At 45.6% G+C, this 21,754-nt stretch overlaps 1 long non-coding RNA gene across 1 annotated transcript in view; it reads left to right on the top strand.

Moving 5' to 3' along the window:
* The first annotated feature begins 10,272 nt into the window (after nt 1–10,272).
* LOC113968212 overlaps nt 10,273–21,754 on the top strand; it is a 30,070-nt gene continuing 18,588 nt past the window's right edge. The window contains exon 1 of the long non-coding RNA XR_003534427.1: nt 10,273–10,416. This is a non-coding gene — a long non-coding RNA (uncharacterized LOC113968212). The remainder of the gene's footprint in view (nt 10,417–21,754) is intronic.

Below are 21,754 nucleotides of genomic sequence, written 5' to 3'. Positions count from 1 at the left end.
AGGTGGCATGAACTTCTGTTCAGCATTTTGCCCTTCTGTCTTATTTGACTGAAAACAGATTTAAATGTTATTAGCAAGAGAAGAAAGGATGGGAAAATCCATCGGGTGCTGTGGTTCTGCAAGTCTCCATAGGAAACCAATCAGAAAATAAGGAATTAAACTCCATCCAGCATCAAAGACAGGAAGGCACAGCTGTCACCAGACAGAATGAAAATGCTCTGACAGTAAAAAGTAACAACTCTTCCACTCTCTGTGCAGGTCTCTTTCCAGGCAGCACAGAACATCGAAATACAACCTTTTCCTCTGGATTTTTTGCTCAGCTTGCATATGCTGCTGCTGTACTCAGGAAGCACCTAGGTCTTTATCTGATCTCTGTAGCAAAAAAGCAAGAATAGACAGGTAAATTTGCAAAATCTGCTTTTTATTTCCCTGCTTAGAGAAAATAAATTCTGTTGAGGGGGCACAGAGAGAAGGGCTGACAACTTTCTGGAGACAGCACAAAGCCTCCTTTGGCTACATTCTCAGTAGAAAAACATTCACTGTCACAATGTTAATTGTGTCACACAGATCCACACCTTCCTGTGCTTTTCCAGGAGTTCATACTGGCTGCTGCAGACCCAGCTCTGGTGGAACCCTCCCTGCTCTCCAGGGTTAATGTCTGCAGACAAGTGCACAATCATTTGTTTCTGCTCAGCTGCAGGGACAATGCAGACACAGTTATGTGCAAACAACTCCTCCTCTTGTGGGCAGCAAGTCACATGCCTGACATTAAGTGTAAATCATGTGCAATCTCATCTCTGGCCCTTGTCCAAATCCCTGTCTTCCCTCCCATATCTAAAGATACAGCATTAGGTGGCACTGACCACCCCAGTTGAAACTCTCTTTAGTTTATTGAAGTAACAGACCACAGTTCCTTTGGCCTTTGCCAGCACACAGGTGGGAAACGCCTTCTTGGTCCCAAATTACTCGCAGAACGCAGCACACTTGAGCATCTTACCACATTGACCATCTTTACTTCTAAAAACAGCTCAGAGACCTCTTGCCAGGCTTGGCAGAGCCTGGCCCCCATGAGCTAGCAGTCATGGGTAGCAGGTGGCCTGAATTGCCCTCCTGAACTCAGGACACCCTGTGGTTCCATCTGTCACTGACACCATAAGGGATGCCTACCCTATACATTACACCTGCTATGCAGGGTGAGCTGCCCAGCTGGGGCTGGGGTTGCTTGTGGGTTCCTCCAGCCCTCTCATTTCTCTGTCCCCGGATCACTGAGTACAGGGATCAGCTGAACCAGTGGAAGCAGCAGCTGAACAGCAATTAGGAGCAGCTCAGTGCCATCCCAGCCCTTCCCACCAGGTTCTGACCCCAGCGTCTCCTAAAGCCTTTGACTCTTGGCTAAAGGGTACCTTGTGGTGTAATCAGCAGTGCCAGGTTTAATACATGATTTGAACACAGCCACAGTAAGCAGGTGGGTGAAGTCTTTAAAGTTATATGTCATAATAGAGTTATAATTAAATATATGTAATTAAAGATATTTAGACTCATTCCAGGAGGTTGTTAAGATCCGGCTGTGAAATTTTTGTGCTTGACAGTCCAAATGCTGTTTGTGCACATCCCAAACAGTGCAAGGGGCCAGCACAGCACTCAACACTTCACCTGGAAAGAATTCCCTCCAGGCTCCCATGGGAGCAGAGGTTGGTTGTACCCATGGCTCAGCAGAGCATGAGGGGAGCTGAGTGCCATCCTCTCGCTTGACAGGCTCTGAAGTGTGGGCACTCACTATTTAAATATTCTGGCTAGAGGTTGTAGCACTTCAGATATGCTTTTTAACTTCAAAAAAGGCACACCTGACAGCACAAATTAGTCACAGCTAAGGAAAACCTAAGAAAATGCATTAAAATTAGAGCAAAGACTTGGCTCCCAGGAGAGACTAGTGTTTTCATTAGCTGCAAAGTACAGATAAGATTCTGTGGCTGTTTCCTATTTACATTTTGAGAGCCAGAGTTGCTGGATATTCCCTTCAACCAGGAGCTCTGGAGTGCTTCACACCTCAGTTGTTTTCCATGATTTCTACACTAATCACTTGTCTTCTGGAAAATTCAGTTCAAGCCCATGTCTACCTCTAACACAGGGAATCTTTGAGGATCTGAGGTATATTCTTTCTGCATCAGTCTATTTTTGTATGACTAAAACATTTTCCTGCTGCGTGGGTCTGCAACAAAGTCCTTACCTCCCAAGGTACAATAGGGAAGGAAACCCAGAGGGAAATGTCCCTTTTGCAGGTTGTGGGGAGGCCTTGTGAGCCAAAACACAGATGAGGTTAGAAAGGACTCACACAAGTGCCAAAGGTGTCCACCTCTCACCGCTGGTGCCGCACCGCTGCAGCTGGAGCAGGATATTTTGCCAGGAAGGAAATCACCTCCTCACCCCCGGTGGGATTTCCCCTGGTTTGCAGATGGCTCTGGTGTGACGCGAAAGTCCCATTGCTTCCTGAGCCATTCCTCATCCTCCTCCAGTGCCATCAGCAGCCTCTCTGCTGAGGCTGCTCTCAGGTTTTACAGGGAGCAAAACGCTGCTGGGCAACTCTATCAGCCCTGCCCAGGCAGTGGGATGAGCAAGGATCTGGCTCCAACAAGGAGGCCGTAGGGCCTTTAGTTCATGGTCCAGCTCTAGTACTCTGCCAAGGAAGGATTTCGCTGAGTTATGTTCAGGACCAGTAATTAGACTGTTTCCAGATGCTGCTCAGAGAGGGACTCTGAAGGATGAAAGGAGGTGGTGGATTTAGCAGTTTTATAAAAGGTTTGTTTTCTGACAGCTGGACTGGTTTTAAACAGCCTGGCAAAACCTGAACTCAGTTTTAAAGATGTGCTTTACTACAAAGCGATTTCTGCTACAAAAAAACCCAACCGGGGAAATAGGCTGGTTTTTTATATAAATATTTCAAATCATCATTCTAGCAGAGGAAGTGAGAGAAAAGACCAGCTCAAAATTTCACACTGTCTTCCCCATGGAGAATAATCCATCACTGTCTATAACATGCAGTGCAGGTGGATGGGAAAGGAGGAGGTGAGGTCCTGCTGGACCAGGACATGGGAGTTCAGATGCAGAAGAAAGATGGCACATTCTTTGGTGTTATGATGTATGGAGGCAACGCTTAGCCAGCAGTGATGACCCAAGAGCATAGAATACCAGTTTTTCATAAGAAAGGCAGAATTGTAGCCATGAAGGAACAATTAGTTTAAAGGACAGATAAATTAAAGTTTGGCCGTTTACCTGAAGCCTCATATCAACACATTAATCAGGTGGAGAACAAGGGACGGATCCCAGAGTGAGGGAAACGGACAGTGCCAAACCCAGGTCTGTGCAGATAAATCATCACAGAAGAAGAACATTAAAATTAATTTAGTAATGAATATTAATTTGTGTCCCTGTGCTTTTTAGGGGCTTGAGATAAATCCTGTTTGGGGTGTATCTACCAGAGTCCTGTGCAGTGCTGGGGAATTTGCTCCTGAAATTCAGGGCTGAAATCGGGAACTGTGTGGTCATATAGACAAGAACCTACAGCTACACACATATATAAAGATTTAGACTTTGGAGAGGTGGCAAGCACAGTGTGTGATAGCTTTAAATTGCTTAAACTTTATAATGAAGTGGACTGAAAATATGAGGTGAGGGAAATGGGCTGCACAAGGATGAGTGACTCTGGACCAAGGTGAGTAAGGTGACCTCTGAGTAAGGTGACTGAAATTAAGGATTCGAGCCAGAGATCCTGAAAAGACACTGGATCAGGGCAAGACCTGGGAGATTTCATGGCTGAGCATGACTACCCTTTCCATTGCAGCTGGGACGGCAGTCTCCTGCCTCAGCTGGTGGGGGCTCATTCCTGGTGGCAAATGTGTTTCTTTCCACACACCTTGAACAATTCTGTGCCGGCAGCACCCCATTTCCCCTTCGTGTGGCTTTCAGACAGGTCCTGGAGGATGCAGCACTTGATGTTCCTGGTTGCGAACTGCCACACCAAGTGCAAAAGCACCTTGTACAGGCTGTGCTGAGGTACCTGCCAGACCACCTGCCCCCACCTTCACCCTTCTTAAGGCAGCACCTCTTGCCTTTTGTGTCATGGCCCTTTGGCACGTGGCCTCTCCCTGCTTCCCATACTACAGAGGGAGGTGGTTTTTAAACTCTCCTGAGGTCCCTTCCCTTCCTCCCTCTGCATAGGCATCGCTGCCCGTCCGCTGCAGCAGCACTGGATACCAGCACTGTGAGTAAAAGCTGGGAGACTACCAGCAGAGGAAATGCTTTAAAAATGAGATCTCTTACTTCTGTGCAGAGAAACAGGCTATTTTGGGAGCAGATTGTGTTGGAGATATGGGCTGGGACAGGATTACTGCAGCTGCTGAAGGACATGCTGCTGTACTGAGAGCTTCCCAATAAGCAAGGCCGATAGATGTCACATAAAGAAACCCTCCAGGTTCATCAGTTCCTCTGCTCTCTCTTTGGCATGGCCTCTGGACTCAGACATGGAGTTTCCCCAACCCCAGAAACCACCTCTGGTTTACAGCAATGTAAGGAACCAACCCCACCATTCCCACTCTCCCAAAAGAATAAAATTTTCACACAGGTTCCAAATTACAGTAGAAAGGGTTGTCCTGCTGTCAGTCTGAGGGCAACACAGAGGAGTGTGGTAACACTACGTTCCAGCAGTCCTGGGCATGTTTAACAAGTGTTAAGAAAAATTCAGTCCTGAGCAGCTCCCAAGGAAATAACACCCCATTGTCTGCCTGAGATTCACTGATTCCTCCTCCAGCTGCAGCTCCCCAGACATTTAAATGACGTCTGATAATTAAACATGCTGTGAAAGCAGCTACAGTGCTTGTCAAAGCTCTGTTGGGTTTCACCAGAGATGCTTCAGCTGAAACCTTCAGTTCTTCAATTTCTGGTGAGCGGTCTGTTGGGACTGGCAGGGCACAAACATTTGTCATCACCTGCATCTTCAGTGCACAGGCCCCATCTGCCAAGGCAGCAGTCTCCAGCCTGCAATCCCTAAAGCAATCCCAGTAGCCTGACTTGGTGTATAATTCCCCAGGCTAAATCCACGAGCAGGAGGAGCTGCAAGCCAGGCTGCAGAGCCCTGCAGACCTCTGTCCGTCATCATGCTGAACGGCCGCTCCGAGAATTACCTGCAGATTTATTACCCTTCACTGTAACTTGAGAAGAACGTTGCTGTCTCTATTCTCACAGAGATTTACAGCTCATTCTGCCCAGAAATGGGGCTTTTTTCTTTTTTTAATTGAGTGATCTGTCTTTTGGGGAAATATTTTATTTTGTGCTGCATGTTTCAAGGTCTTTGACTGTGTCACTTCCACTTTATTTAGCCACCCCGTCACACCAGCCTTGTACTCTCCCTGCTCCACTATCCATGGCAACCTTCATGGCTCATACATTTATTTTTCCTTGACTCAGCTCTGTGATTATTCCCAAACTGACTCTAGAGACCGGAATGTGTAGATAAGTCCTAAATTAGGACTTATCTACATGGGAGACTGTTCCAGAGATTTCGGGGTAACTCCTCTCTGTGGAAAGCCTTGCTGTGGCATCCGTGTGCACAGCTGGGAGTTACACCACAGAGCTGTCATAGTTCACTGTGCCTCTGTGCCACAATAAATTAGTACAAGCACTGACTCAGGAAAAGTCCTTGGCTATTACTGGAGGAAGGTCAGCTGAGAACTGCGTTCGCTGTGTGTCCGCATCCAAAAAGCAAACGTAGACAAGGCTATATAAAGGATGGGCTGAAGGGTTATATAATTCAGTTACACAATGTATGTGATTGCTGTCATCGGAAGACGGTCTCCAGTGCTTGTTAGTCTGTTTCAAAAATAAATAACAGGACCGGGGAGTTCAGGGACAAGCAGCATTCTTACAGCAATGAACAAATAAAAGTAAAGCATTAGAACCATTCATCTGGGAAGGAAGGGTAAGATGCGATAAATCAAACCATGAGCGGTTTAGGACATGTGGGTTAAGAATGCCTGTTTTCCCCTTTCATATAAAAAAGAGCAAAGTGTCATTTGAAGAGATGAGAAATAGCAAATTATAATTTTACAGCAGCACTTGCTCAACATCCTTACAAACCACAGAGCTCTGGAATTTACTGAAAACCCAGAACATGGGAAATCTTGATGTGGTAACAGGAACATATACAGTTGCAACACTGAAAGCTAAAAAATAAAACCCAAAAAAGAGAAGGGAGATGAATCCTTTGGTATCTGTTATATATAGGGGATTGATAATACATCATCGGGGAAAAAGAGATATCAGGGCTTGCTTCCACCCTCTACTGATGTCTCCATTACTAAACCCTCTCAGATAGCAATCCCACCAAATGGCCATGGATCCAACAGTACAGTGATGTCTGTGTTCTCAAGGAACAATAACAGCACTGAAGGCAAAGGAGCTGCCTCTTATTTCCAGGAATGTGTAACGTCTGCCTATTGTGCCCTTGCTGATACTTGCCATGGCCGTGCACACTGGAGCCACTGTTCACAAACAACTTCCAAAGATGTCAGTTCAGCCAGTGAAAAATATTATGTCTGAAGGAGCTCGAATTTGGTGAACTTTCATCAGATCTGAATTCCATCTCTGGTTGCCCTGGAAACATTGAGATGCTGAAGGCGCTTCATCTCAGGGCAGTTTTTCCAAGGGGTTTCCTCGAGCTCCTCTCGGCCTCTGCAGCCCTCGCCGAGACACCAACCAGAGCATCAGTTTGACTCAGCAGCTGCAGGGTGGGTCAGATTGCTCCTTCCTGGATTTACCATTGGTTCATATCCAGCCCAGACCTTTTGAGCTGAGTTTTCTTAGTCCAGATGCACATCTGTGCCATATGGCAGCTGCACCTGGCTGTGGGTCCCTTATTCCCCCAGGTGGATGTCTCGGATTTGCCCTGACAAAGTGGCAGAGGAAACACAGGCAGTTCAAACCCATCCCAGAAGAAAGTGAACAGTGAATGCACTTCTGCTACCAAGCACACCGCTGCTCTCCAGCTGCATTGTGAGTTACATGAAGCTGGGAAACAGCACCAATTACAGATTTCATTCAGATTTATGTGTGCTAGGTGCCCCTCGGACCAGGGCCCCATTTTATCCTGCTCTAAAGGATGATATTTAGTGGCCAAGTTTCTCCCTCAATCCCAAGGTTTTACAAAACTCTAATGACAAATTTATGCAACCACAATCTAAATCCTGAGATTATGGGACATCATAGGAATTACACATAGAATAATTTAGGTTGAAAAAGACTCCTAAGGTAACAGATTCCAACCATTAACCTAATTAACTGCCAAGTTCACCACTAAACCTTGTCCCTAAGTGCCACATCTACACATTTTTTAAATACCTTCAGAGATGGTGACTCACCCACTGCCCTGGGCAGCCTGTTCCAATACTTGACCACCTTTGTTGGAGAAATTTTTCATAATATTGGATCTAAATCTCCCCTGGTGCAATTTGAGGCTGTTTCCTCTACACATGTTGCTCGTTACTTGGGAGAAGAGACCAACCCCCACCAGATCAAGTTCTAGTTGGGCTTTGGCCCAAATTAGAAATTATCTCCCTACAAAGTCATAAACTTTTTTTCCCTCTGAGTTCCAGCCAAGGCTTTTTGTCCAGCCAAAACGGTCCTCTTTCCCACTATCTTGTCTTTTGGCACATGGGGATGGCTGTTCCTGTACTTTTAAGATTTCCTTCTTGAAGAATGTCCTGGTCCCCTTTGCCCTTCAGGACTGCCTCCCAAGGGACTGTGTCCACCAGACTTCTCATTTTGGGCCTTCTGTTCCCCTCAGAGGGGAGTCTCCTATGACAATGACTCATCTTAATTTCTTTATGGAAGGACCTTTGACTTAACCTCAGCAACACCTCTAACCCAGAGGAACCATCACCCTCGTCATTGTTCAGTTCCCCTTGCAGACCCTCCTACCTGTTACTCTGGGGCACCTGGGGATTCAGTTTCCCTTGCAGACCCTCCTCCCTGTTACTCTGGGGCACCTGGGGATTCAGTTTCCCTTGCAGACCCTCCTACCTGTTACTCTGGGGCACCTGGGGATTCAGTTTCCCTTGCAGACCCTCCTACCTGTTACTCTGGGGCACCTGGGGATTCAGTTTCCCTTGCAGACCCTCCTACCTGTTACTCTGGGGCACTGGGGAGGTGGAGCAGTCACGCAGGAGATGCACCTGCTGTGCCAGGCAGGAGCTTATTGCCACTGCCCCTTGTCCCCTGAGTCTCTCAGTTCAGCTAGGCAGAGAGAGGACAGGGAATCCTCTGTGTCCTGTGTCCTGCCTGCCTGTTGGGCCTGTCCCAGGGAAGGCAGGGTGTGATTCCAGCAGTCTGTCTCTCTCTCAGACTCCTTGATATTCCTCAACATCCTCCTTTCCTCCCAGAGCTCAGGCACCGAGTGGAGGAGTCCCACCACCCAGGCATACTCCTACAGGGATGATCACTGGTCAAGCTGGCAGACTTACAGCCCCCTCTGCATGACCACCCTCATTAATTATGATAATTACTGTTCTCTCTGGAGTGCCATCCACTTCAGAGTCCCCACAAGGTTTTTCTGCACTGGTTTAATTGATGTCCCTGCTCTGTGAGGGATGTGAAACCTGTGACCACAGGAGAGTCACTTTAACTTTCACATTGATAGAATGAGGTTAATAAGAACACCCTGTTTCACTGACAGGCGGATGCTATTCAAAGTTATTGGTTGTCCAACTTAGAAGAAGCTGGAGACCATTAAGTATCCAAGCAAAGAGACCCATGGAGGAAACACAGGTAGAAGAAAGCACCGGAGCTGGAAATTGACTGTGCTCCACACTTGCTGTCAGGCCACCACAGTGGCAACCCAGCCTGAGGGAACCCAGAAGCAAAGTGGAACTGGAGACTGGCTGCAGGCAAGGTTTCCACAGAGATCTTTCTGGTAAACACATTCAGACCAAGTAGTCATTAGGACTAAACACAAGCTTTGGTTTAGATTTTTGTTTTCTCAACCTGCCCGACCCAACACGGGCTTCCCAGTTGTTTCCTTAGTAACCAGTCCATATGTCAGGATAGTCAAGGTTGTTATGTATGAGGTAAACAACTCAAGATTCAAAAAATACCTCATACCTACCTGATTTAGACAAGAAAACCACAAAATTTCCCCAATTTCTCTTAATTCTTTTATATACATGGGAAGGAAGTGTCTGTGGACTGAAAATCATGAAACTGTCATCTCTGCTGTGGATTTATTGACTGGGTAGAGAAAGAAGCAATTACAGTTAAGGGAATAGTATGAAAAATAACTGCTTCTGAATATTTCTTTCCAATTTTAATCAATGTTGGATGTAACAGTGGAAAAGTCAGTGTTTATATTTAACATCTAAGACGATATCTCTGAAAATTATAAGGTTATTTTCAGGTAAAAGCATTGATAGGGAGCACGTTTCACATTCAGGATGAATGGCTAAGATCAGATATATATTCATGCTTGATCTTTCATGCCCTTGAATATGCAGGGAATGAAAACAGCATCACATTACTTCTCCAACTAGGTGGAAATAACATAGCCCTAATGTTGAATCAATTCACAGAATAAACTCTGTGAATAGCTGCTGAGGAAATCAATATGAGGAAGGAGTGAACTGAACATCTATTCTGAAAATCATCAGAAAAAGAAAAAATAGATTGTGGCTGTCCTGGTTTTGGTACCCCTAGAAAGTCTGGGCCTAAAACCCCCATCTAGATTAACAAATTAATTGAAAACCAAGTGGGGGGGGGTGTGAAGAAAGAAACAAAGGGAAAAAATGGAATATACAAAAAAAATTGAAATTAAAAAAAATTAAATAAAAGAAGAGGGGTGATGGAGGGAAGCTGGACAGTTACAGATAAGAAGTAGCTTAATGGATAAGTTCTATGGACAAGCTTAATGGATAAAAAAGAAAACTAATGGAGACGTGAGGGGAGAAGAGTATCAAGAGGAGGAACTGTTCAAAAGAGGGGGGCTAAAGGCAGCAAGTAGAGAATAAGTTGAACATTTTTCTTTCTGATACAAGATGGGAGTGCCAGCAGGAAGTACCTGTAAGAGAAAAACAGTGAGATGAGGAGGACAAGACCTCTGAGAAAGTGGAGGGAGAAAGGTGCCAGAAATAGAGTCAGACGTGACCACTAGATTTTATGTCCTGTATAGCACAACCCTTAAATTTCACCCACTGCCCTCTCCCTTTTTGACAAATGGCAGGTTTCCCTGAGGTGATGTGGTATTGAAGACTTGAAAAGATGGAAAATGATTTTGGATACCTGTGATATGCCCTGTGATAGAGGAAGGATTCCAGGGACAGCACGACCAAAAGAGCAGGACAGGAGGAAGATGGCTGAAAGGAGTGAGAGTATACAGAGGTAATGGAAGGGGAGGGTCAGAAAAGAGAGAAATGTTAAAGATGAGTCAAAAAAACCCCAGACCGTAAATAGTTTGTGCTGGTGAGAGGAGGGGAGGAGTGAGGTGAAGAGGAGAAGGAAGAGATGACTGGTCTAATGGGGATTAAGATGACATCAGAAGAACTGTCTGTGCATTGAGCTGACACAGCAACCAGTTTGCCCAGGCAAGAAGTAGATAATTGATACCACCCTTTAGGAGCTGCAGTTCATCAAACCCTTTAGGGTAACCTCAGAAACCAACAGTCTCTCCTTGCCCTTAATTTGTTTTAATGGAACACTTTTCCTACCTCTTCCTGTATTTTTAGCAACTCCTTGCAACCTTCTTTATCCTCAGCAAGTGATAAGCTGCTGGTAACCTTGTTTGCAATTTGCAGTTCATTAGAAGTTCAGTCAGAGGCAAGGGCAGCACCTGTGTGCAGAGTGAATTATTGAGCAGATGTGTTTGGTCTGAGCCTTGTCTCTACCAGCCTCTTAAAGATGCCACCTAATCCTGATTAGTCAGCACTCACTGGGGTTTCCTGCTCTGCAACACTGGTGTCAGTGGTGGAAAAAACACCAAGTATTAGATGCAGAAAAACACAAAGTTCAACACGTCATTGAGAAAAACAAGGGGCAGGGTAAGATGAGCAATAAAGTTAAGAGATTTATATATGAAAACACAGAGAAGCCAATCTCCACTGGGTAAGGTCCCCTAATCATATATAGAGAGCCTGATTGTATATATATTGTGTATATATCATATATACAGTGCCCTGATTGTGCATACAGTGCAATGAGACTCCAGGCAGAAGCCTAGCACCCTTTTCAGCCTTTCTGGTTTCCACTGTTGTTCCCCAAACAACATCTTTAAGCACTGCAAAAGGGTGCCAGAAGGAACAGAGGCAGCTCTCTCGTTCCGAGAGATGCAGGATTTGGTCCTGTCACATGGGAAATGTCCCCCAAACACAGAATTTCTAGAAAAGCTGTGGCTCGGCAGCACAGCTCCTTATCTGTAATCTGTGCAACAGATGCAGCAAGCAAAGCATCTCCTGTATTGTCAGCTGTTGCTTTAGAGTCTTGTATCTCCAGGGTTTGCTCTTTTTCCTCTAATCTGCTGGATGAAGGTAATGAATATTTAAGTGCTCAGTGCAAACCCGTCTGTCCTGGCAGAGAGGCTGGAGCTGCGCAAGCCGTGGAGCCGAGAGGATCATTGTAATCTGCTCCATGGGTGGTGCTGCCCCTGGCCAAATGGATTCCATATGTGAGATCATCTGTCATGCAGAAGGCATCATCATTAGTTCCCCTTTCTAGGAAGTCCTTCTGCTCTCCTGGATGAAATACACTGCCACTGAACCCAGAATTTGCCACGACGGTGCCAGTATGGAGCGAGCTCTTTGGTGACTTTCAAAATTCCAGTGCCCCTGTTCATTTTTTTGGACCTCAGGCAGATAATGTCGCTATTTTATTAATTTTATTCTTGATGTAATTTTGAACCTCTGCATGAAGATCATTCCAGTATCCAGATACCTTTGAGGAACATCATCTTGGGTAAGGAGAGTAGTCTGGATTAATCAAGATATGCCACACCTGTGCTTTTAATTTTAGCTTTACACCATTAACCAAAGAGCCACAAGCTGTCACTCTGCAGATCTGTGTAACATACTGGACAGTCACTCTATTGCAGCCAACATCTTCATCCTCATTTCTCTTTTTATTAGGAAGGCAGGTTCTCCTGCCTAGACCTGCTCAGAGAATCTTACATGACAGTGGGCAAGGTGCCTGTGGAAAGGGAGATTGTAAACTACTCTCCGTGTCCCCTGGGGAGGGTCAGGTATAAGGAGTTTAAACTAAAACCAAAGAGTTAAGTTAAAGATGGCAGAACCCTGTTTGTTAGAGGACAGACAGTGGATAGGTGCCTGGGAAGACTGTGAAACTTCTGGCACTGGCAGTTTGTCCAATCTGTCTCTCATCTCCCAGGGATTAGTTGGGGGCTACCTCATCTGTATCTTTTACCAGCCAGGTTTTCAACTGTGCTTTCGGCTGTTATTTAGCAGCAGATGTTCAGATTCTGAATATTCTCCAAAGCTACACAGTTGTTATTAGGCATAATTAACACCAGGAACCTTAATCCATAAGCCTCCTTTAGGTTGGACTCAGACCTATTCTGTGTTTACAAAATAAAACCTTCATGTGAAGATCACCTCTTTGAAAAGTAATTAGCAATCCTAGCTCCCTGTGAGGAAGAGAAATACTTGTAGAATTTAGAAAGCAAGGAATATTGCTGGAACACATAACTGTTTGTCCTAACAGCAGCACAACTTAACACTTACAAACTCTCCAAATTTATAGTGCTGAATTAATTACTTAGCCATGTATCTAAATTACTTAGCCATATATCTAAATCAAATGTTCAGGAAAGTCATTAATATTACTCAGAACTACCAGTTTATGGATCATTGTCTGTAATCAGGTTGTAGTAGTTCAACAAGATCTGCATTTCCTGTGGCTGACAATGGATTATTCACGTAGGCTGTGCAGCATAATTGAGTTAAGGTTATGGAAGCAAACATACCTTCTGGAATTTGCCCAATCTGAGTCACATAGCTTAATAAAGATAAAGTTGTATAATTCCAGGGGTATTTTTAAGCACTTGCACTAAACAAACACCATGTCCATGCCTTCTGAAGAACAACAATAGGACAGGAACAGTTGTTTTACTCTAGGATCTGGTTAAATAAATTGGAAGTGCAGTGCAGTGTTTGGGAGGTTTCAGTTCTAAAGCTATTTCAAGAAACCCATGAGGATTTCACTAAAAATCTGCAGCTGCAGTATGTGCAGGCAAACAGGATGCTGTTCTATCACCAAAGGAATAACAAACAATTCCAAAAGAGGGGGTAATTTAGTTAAATATAGCACTTGAAATAATATACTATGAATCTACATCTTTTGTGATCATTCTACCTTTTTATGCAGTGGATAGTTGCAAAATCCTCAAACTGATAATGACTGCAAGTGGTGTTCCCATAAGAGGAGAAATGAAAATCTGCAGATAACAGGCTGAAGGACAGTGAAGCAGGCACAGGCTCATGAAAATGAGATAGAATGTCTGATATCGTTGCTTTGTCTGCTTCCTAGGTTGGGTCTTTGAGGTCTGTGCTGGTTTGGCCGGGGCAATTTTCATCGTAATAGCATGTATGGGACTGTGTTTTGGATTTGTGGTGAAAACAGTGTTGGTAGTTCAGGGATGTTTTCATTATTGCTGAGCAGAGCTTACACAGAGTCAAAGCCTTTTCTGCTCCTCACTCCACCCCACCAGTGAGTGGGCTGGGAGCGCGCAGGAATTTGGGAGGGTACACAGCTGTGACAGCTGACCCCAATTGGCCCAAGGGATATTCCAGAGTGTAGGACATCATGCTCAGCATATGAGAAGAGAAGAAGGAAGGGGGGACATTCAGCGCGATGGTGTTTGATTTCCCAAGTCACTGTTACATGTGCTGGAGCCCAGCTTTCCTGGGCACGGCCAAACACCTGCCTGTAGGAAGTGCTGAATGAATTCCTTGTTTTGCTTTGCTTGTGTGTACAGCTTTTGCTTCCTCTATTAAACTGTCTTTGTCCCAGACCACGAGTTTTCTCACTTTTCCAGTTCTGTCCTCCCTCCCACCAGAGAGGAGCAAGCAAGGGCTGTGTAGGGCTGAGTTCCTGGCTAGGATTAAACCACGACAAGGTCTTAAATACACAGCAATGCTGAGAAAAGTGTGCGACACTCAAACCACTGTGAAGGGGCTGATGGTCAGTGCATGAGCTTATTCCTTGACTCAGTGCAGCCCAAGGACCAATCTCCATTGTCTCTAAGAATCCCTCTCTGACATCAGCCAAAGCAGATGCCTCGGGAAGGGAGTAGGAACTGGACAAAGCAAACTTCCATTTTGCAATCACTTGCAGTTCAGGCCCTTCCTGAAAAGGTGAGTTCGGTATATTAATAACACTCAATCTCTCTCTTCCTCGAAGAGGCTGCTTGAAGGGATGCTTTTGAAGCCACATTAGTTTTTGGTTCCCACAACACAGTGTGGCAGGAAGTTCCAAAGTTTAACTCCAGGCATGAAGAGTCACTTCCTTCCGTTTGCTTTGAGCTTGTCCTCTCCTACTTAAAATCACTGGTTCCTTCTTCTGTTATTGGAAAGTGCAATGAAAAATCAATCTCTTCACCTTCTATATGATGTTCATGACGTTATAGATTTATCACTTAGATTGAAGTAGTAACTTATTTAGTTTTCCCCTACATCAAGTAGTTACAGACTCATTATCAGCCTTTTAATCCTCATCTGAATCTTTTTACATCTATTGTTTCCTTTTCAAGCGAGAGGACCAGAGCTGCACACAGGATTCCAGCTAGAAAAGCCATAGAGTTACACAGTTATGTAGTAACATTGTCTGCTTTTCTCTCTCATCCCTTTCCCAGCAATTCCCAACATTTGATTTGTTTTAATGCTTAGCTGATGTTTCCATGGAACTATCTGTTATAGCCCCAACTCTCCACTACTGGCTGGTAAAAGCCAATTCAGGGCCACATGTGAGTTGAGGGCTGCTTTTCCCCTTGGGCATCATTTGTCTGTCCAGTCACTGAGATTCTGCAATTCTTCCCAGTCTTTCCTCATCTTTAATACCCAGAGTAGTTTTGAATCATAACTAAACCTTGCCACTTCACTGTTTCCTCCTTTCCAGCTCATGAATGATTCTGTGAGCAAATAGCACAAATCTCCAGGGGACACCACTGCTGATCAACCTCCACCACAAGACCTGACCATGAGCTCTCACTCTCTGTTTCCTGGGTTTTTTATTCATTCCCTTTTTATTCATCCAGGGACCTTCCCATTTACGCCTTGTCTTTCCTTAAAAGCCTGTGGTGAGAGATGCTGTCTGCAGCTCTCAGGAAATACAAGCTGGTTATATCAACAGGATATCCTTTATCCAAAGGCTTGTTGACACCTTCAGAAAACTCCAGTGGGACCATATGGCAGGACTTCCCTTTATAAAAGCCAGGCCGACTTCCACAGCACATCACAACTACCCCTGTGTCCACAAATTCCATTTTTATTTTTTTTCCCTAACTTTCTAAAAAGCAACAGCACAGTACCAACCTGCACTGAGCTTCTTACACTGCTGGAAGAGCTGAGACCTCACATTAAGCTGAAAGGCTGGGACAAAGGTGCTCCCACTGGACCTGTATTTTCCAGATCTTGACTTTCAGGTGCCGGAAGAGCAGGAGTTGGGATATTTTTTCCAGAATTTCCTCTTGGTGTTTATTGTTGTTTCAGTCAGGATTCTTCTACCTACTCTAAAATGTTACAGGCAAAATTCCCTGCTGTGGTCAGCCCCCTCCATGTTGTCAGAAGTGAAAGAGAAGCACTGACTTCCTTTTAGTTACATCTCCAAGGGGCAGGAAATGCCCCTTTTTTCACACGTCCCCTAAAAACCTGGGGGTGGGAGTCCTGCCAAGGAGGGGAGGAGGCACCAGACAAGTTGGTTGCTGGCAGCTGCCCGTTGCAGTCAGTCCCCAGGGAAAGATATTATTTGGAGTGAGCTGGAATGAGTCTGTGCCGTGAATCAGGAGCACGGTCACAGCTCCCAGACAGACGAACCCCTCCCTCCCTCCCTCCATTTTCAGAGGGAATTTCACGCAGGCAACAGTCTGGCTTCATCGAATAAGACAAAGTGAATTATTCCCCTGATCACATCAGTGATGATTTTTGGTTTTGAGGGCGCAGATTCATCAATCAATTTATCTGCACTGATTGCCTGGGAAAGCAGAGGACTGGTTAAATCATCTAAGCTGTCTCATACCATTCTTCTTCTTGGGGTGGTGGGGTTATGACTTCTTCTTTACATTTTGGAAAATATTGAAAGCAAAATAAATGATGGAGAAAGAGCAGCTGCTGAACAGCTCAAAAAGGTCATTTCCTTAAAAATAAACCACCAAAAGGCAAATAAGCATGCTCCCCTCCCATGAGGAGTACATCTCATCCCTCTTTAGGTTTGAACAGTTTTTGAATGAAGTGAAACCCCAGCACTTTTGGGACTTCCATGGACTGCAGAGATCTTTCTGGAGCCCTAAGCTACCCCAAGGAACATATTGTCTTCAGTCTTTTCACAAAACCCATTCCCACATATTGCACTGGGCTCACGGCACAAAGCTGACCTCTCTGGGAAATCTGAAGAGGTGTAAAGGTTTTAGCAGACACCAGTAGGTCCCAGCTGCTGCCACACTGCAGAGTGACTCACTCTGCAGAGTGCTTCTGGGAGGAGCACAGATGTGCAGGAAGCCAACCTTTGTCAGGCTGAGTAACTCAGGTGAGCACAAGTGACACCTGAAGGCACAGATGTGTTGGGTGTGATGCATAAGGTTGTGCAACCCCCTGTGTCCTTGGATAGGTGACCTCAGGCGTCTGTGTTATGGCTTCCCAGTACTTTGAATGGGAACCACTGTCCCCTGTCATGGAGAAGAGATTCCTCCTGCCTGCACCAAGGGAAGCCAGGCATGCTTTCCCACCATGCCTCCTGCCTCTCTCCCAGCAGCCCCGGCGTGTTCCCAGATTATCAAATCAAGAAGCCTCTGATTTGTTCTGAAGGTTTCTGAGATCAGGACAAACATGGGAGGCTGTGAGAGAGATGGGAGATAAAGGCTGGCAAACCTCAGGACTGCCTTTACTGCTTATCTCATTCCCTTAAGAAGGGCAGAGGTATCCTGAACACCATCTGATTGACCAGCTCCTGAAGAAGAAAAGAGATTGCATTTGTTGAACAAATTCCAATACCTCAGTTCTCACACTGGAACTGAAGGGCAGCTGTTACAGGATATGCAGCTCCACAGGGGTCTGGGTAGCTGTGATTTTATTATACAGTGGAGCCAACCTACCTTTGAGCATTGCCAAGAAGGATGTCCGGCTCCCTGGTGCTGTCCCTGACCCCAGCATGCATCCTGCAACTTCCCTTTCACCTCACTGCTGTGTCCCTGACCCACACAGTGCCAGCCCAGGGAGCTAAACTAGCACTGAGCACTCTGGGTTTTGTGCCACAGAAGGTTTTTTTGCTGGTGCAGTTCCCAGCACCAGAATGCAGCAGGTGCCCACAAAGGGCACGGCGGAAAGGTGCAGCCTGGTGAGCCTGACCACCCATTCCAACAACACCTACCCACTAATTACGACCAAAAATATGATAAAATCTCACTCTCAGTCTCCTAATACCACTGTGCCATGCAGAGAACAACAGTGAATGCCAGGGAAGAAGCAAAGGGCTGTAAGAGGAAGAAACGTGCACTCATGAATGACTGTGAGAATTAATTTCTGCCATAAAATATGGCTCATAATATGAAATGTCTGTGAACCATCTCAAAACTTCATCCTCTAGCAGTTGGTTTTAAAAGTATTAGTTATGGCTTGACACCACCTGAAAGCAGCAAATGCCTCGCAGCACAGCAGGGCTGCCACCAGGGGAACCTGCAATCTCATTAAGGCTTGGCAGCACCAGGGCCACTGTGGGAAAAAGAGAAAATGAAGAGCACCAGGTGAAGCTGTGATGGCAACAGGTACCACCATGTGGCTCAGTCATGGGCACAGTGGAGGGATTTGCTGGACAGGGAAAATGGAAAACCTCTCATGTCTGGCAGGGAAGGGACCAGTGGAATATCTGTTTGAAAGTTTCCTGGAAGTTCTCCCTATTCCTTTACCCTGTGGATATACGTGGGGAAAGGGCAGTTGTTAGAGAGGAATCTGGAGGAATCTGCAGTACCCTCCTGGTTCCCAGCACGGCCTGGTGCTGCTGCAGGTGTTGTGCAGAAAGCAAAGCATGGAGAATCAGTCTGTAAAGGAGGGGTGACAGGGACACATCTGCTGCCTGAACAACTGACCTGGAGGCACAGGGAGGGATGTGAGCAGCTGGATGCACGAGCACGGATCCTATCGATTAGTGAACGGGCTCCTGGAACCGTCACAGTTGCAATACAAGTTAAAGAGAGGCACTTCAGTGAAGAGAAAACCCAGTAACAAAAAGACCTTTCTGTTCTTTGGAAACACCATCCGAAGAGGGTTGTTTCTAAATCACTGTCCAAACCAAGTCATATTGTTTGCATGAATTACCTTGGCCTGTAACACACAGTTTAGGAGCTGCCAAGGTCAAAGCCAGCCACAGGTACGAGCTCAGGAGAGGTTGCCAGTCCCGTGGAATGAGGCTGGTCCCATCATGGATGGGAATGGTCTAAAGAAAAGCCAGGGTATGGGAAGAAGGTGGACTGGGTGACCTGCTTCCATCAGACATGGTGCTGAGCCAGGAGCTTTGTGTGGTGATAAAAACCACCTCCAGGGGAGCAACGCGTATAATCACGTGTATAACAGACACTGTGCATCCTTTACGTGCTGCATCTCCCTCTGCAGCCCACTGGGTCTATGGTGTTACTCTGCTCCAAGCAGTACAGCAGGATGCCACTCAATGCAGATACACTTTTACATTCAAGTCATCCCACAAAATGGGAGGTTTGCTGACATTTCCAGAGATGCCACTGAAATTCTGCTCAATCCCCTAACCCACGCTCAAAGAGAAACAATTCAGATTTCTCCTGTCTATCATTAATGTTAGGAATAATCACTTGCATCATTCCCAAGGGGTACTCCTCATAGTCACTCAGTCTCTATTCATCCATTCTGGCTCTTAAATAAGCTGTTACATACTGACATCCTCTAAACTGAACCCAGAAGTGTTTACTGGACTGAAAAAGACATCACCAGATGGCTCCAATATCAGCCTAGAAGGATTTCTGTTCTTCAACAGGCACTAAATGTGGCTGCAAAAGCAGCAGGCTGTAGAGCATCTGCATAGTCAAATCACCTCTAAGAGGCTTTGTAACTGCATTCAGTTCTGCTGTGCTGGAAAATGAGGATAATAAGCTCAATGTATTACAGTTACACTGGGGCTACACTCTATATAGAGTGGCAATAAGAAACACAGGCTGAGGTTTTAACAGCAGCCAGTGGGGCTCAACACTTTGCTCGGTGGAAAAAGGAGATGCCAAACTACTTATTTAGTTCCCTTGAGAGTCACAGACATGAGCTCCTGAGTTCCCAGAAGTCCCCTATCATGTGGGATAACCTATTTCAGCTAGAATCATAGAATGGTTTGGGTTGGAAGGGACCTTAATGATCATCTCATTCCACCCCCCTGCCATGGGCAGAAACACCTTCCACTATCCTAGGTTGCTCAAAGCCCCATCCAGTCTGGTCTTGAACACTTCCAGGGATGGAGCAGCCACAATTTCTCTGGGCAACCTGTGCCAGTGCCTCACCAGCCTTACAGTAAAGAATTTCTTCCTAATATCTAATCTAACCCAGCCCTCTGCCAGCTTAAAGGCACTCCCCCTTCTCCTATCTTTCCATGTCCTTGTGAAAAGTCCCTCTCCAGCTCTCTTGGAGCCCCTTTAGGTATGGAAGGGGCTCTACGGTCTCCCTGAAGCCTTCTCTTCTCCAGGCTGAATGACCCCATGTCCCTCAGCCTGTCTCAGCTGTGTGAACCAGCTGAGTTCTGACTTCTCAGTTATTCAATCACAAACTTTATTCTTTCTGATACAGAAGCTTTACTAATCATTAAACTATTTCGTTTTGTCTTGCTTTGCCTTCCTTTCATTCCCACCTTTCATTTTCCGTCTCTGTGCACATGAACTGTGCTGAAGAGTTTACTAATAGTTTTCCAATACTATCCACCAAAAAGTCTTCAATGCATTTCTGTGAACATCTTCTCTGTGCATCGAGTTCTTTCCAACAAAACCTAAAAAATACTTAGTCTTTTCCTATTTTTAGTCTGATTTTACTGCACTAGGGATGGTGCTCTGGGTGGGTAAGTCAGTAGTAGATGTGAGTGAGTAGATAAGTCACTCCACTGAGTTTCACTTTAAAGGAGCCCTTTCTCTTCATGCCATAGGCTGTCAAACACTTTCTCTAGCTATGTCAATTCAAGCAATCCCAACATTTCCTTGTGCTGCCCACTCAGTTGTGTCAGTACAACTTTCCATGGGCTGCCCAATAAATCCTGCAGGGATCGATATGGGATAATAATAACCTGACCAAACATGACTTCCTTTTTTTTTTTCTTAAAGCCCTTTTAACCCTCATTGACTCCACTTAGCTCAGTGCTACCGCTGAAAAATTGCACACCAGGCTGCACCAGGAGCAAAAGGGAATAAATTTGAAAGTTGGTTTCAAATTACTTCTGTGGGTCAACCAGACACATCGTGGTATGGAAATTCAGTGCAAAGTCTCATGTTCTCATTAATCATCAGGCTTGGATCAGAGATTGTGCAGCCCCACAGACTCTCACTCCATTTGTAGCCCTGTTCCAGGCACAACCTATTTTTAAGTGTCGCAAAACCTTGAGCAAAATTGGTCCCACCATAGATGCAAAAGCCCAGTGAGGGATGCCAAAATCCTTCTGCAGTCCCTGGGGAGAGCAAGGCATTTTGTACGGACAACATGACACCACAGACACTGACCTGGGGCTTGGATGGAATAAACCAACAGGAAACACAAAACCAGTGGCTGTGCCAGTATATCTTTAAGGTCTCCTCCAACTCAACTCATTCTATGATTCTGTGATCTCTCCTCTGTGCAGCCCGTGGGCTGCAAAACGGACATTAGTTACACCCTCTGTTCCACTGGGAGGTGCCTCTCACCCTACTGATTACAAAAGTGACCCGAGTGAGTTCTCAGCACCCACACTGTACATCCATCGATAGTCAGATGGATCCTGGCACTGGAACAGACTCCCCAGGGAAGTGGTCACAGCACCAAGAGTGCCAGAGCTAAAGAAGCATTTGGACAATGCTCTCAGGCACAAGGTGTGATTCTTGGGGCTGTCCTGTGCAGGGACAGGATTTGGACTTTGATGATGCTTGTGGGTCCCTTCCAGCTCAGTATATTCTGGGATTCTGTGATCCCACGCCTGTGAATTTTCAGGATGTGGTAGCTGCTTAGGCAGGTTGGCTGGACTGCAACTCCACCAGGATCATTGCTCTAACTTCATCTCATTGTTGGCTTGATCCTTTGGACCTTCCAGGTCACAGACTATCACGAGCTGGGATGGCAATAAAAATGGATGTTTCTTGTAACGGGCTTCAAAGCACTTGACAAAGATCACTACAAAGACAGTGCCTGGTTCTAAAATAGTTGATTGAACTGGCTTGAAAGTTACTGGTTCCAGTGTAGGGCCCTCTGAGGCCTTCGCTTCTTGGATGTCAGAGGAGAAGGTCATCTTGGCCCTTTATGTCTGTGGGTGGCAGTTA

Source organism: Neopelma chrysocephalum, unplaced genomic scaffold (assembly GCF_003984885.1).
Source record: "Neopelma chrysocephalum unplaced genomic scaffold, ASM398488v2 Primary Assembly neopelma1_66, whole genome shotgun sequence".
Lineage (NCBI taxonomy): Eukaryota > Metazoa > Chordata > Aves > Passeriformes > Pipridae > Neopelma > Neopelma chrysocephalum.
This window is presented reverse-complemented; position numbering and strand designations above follow the sequence as displayed.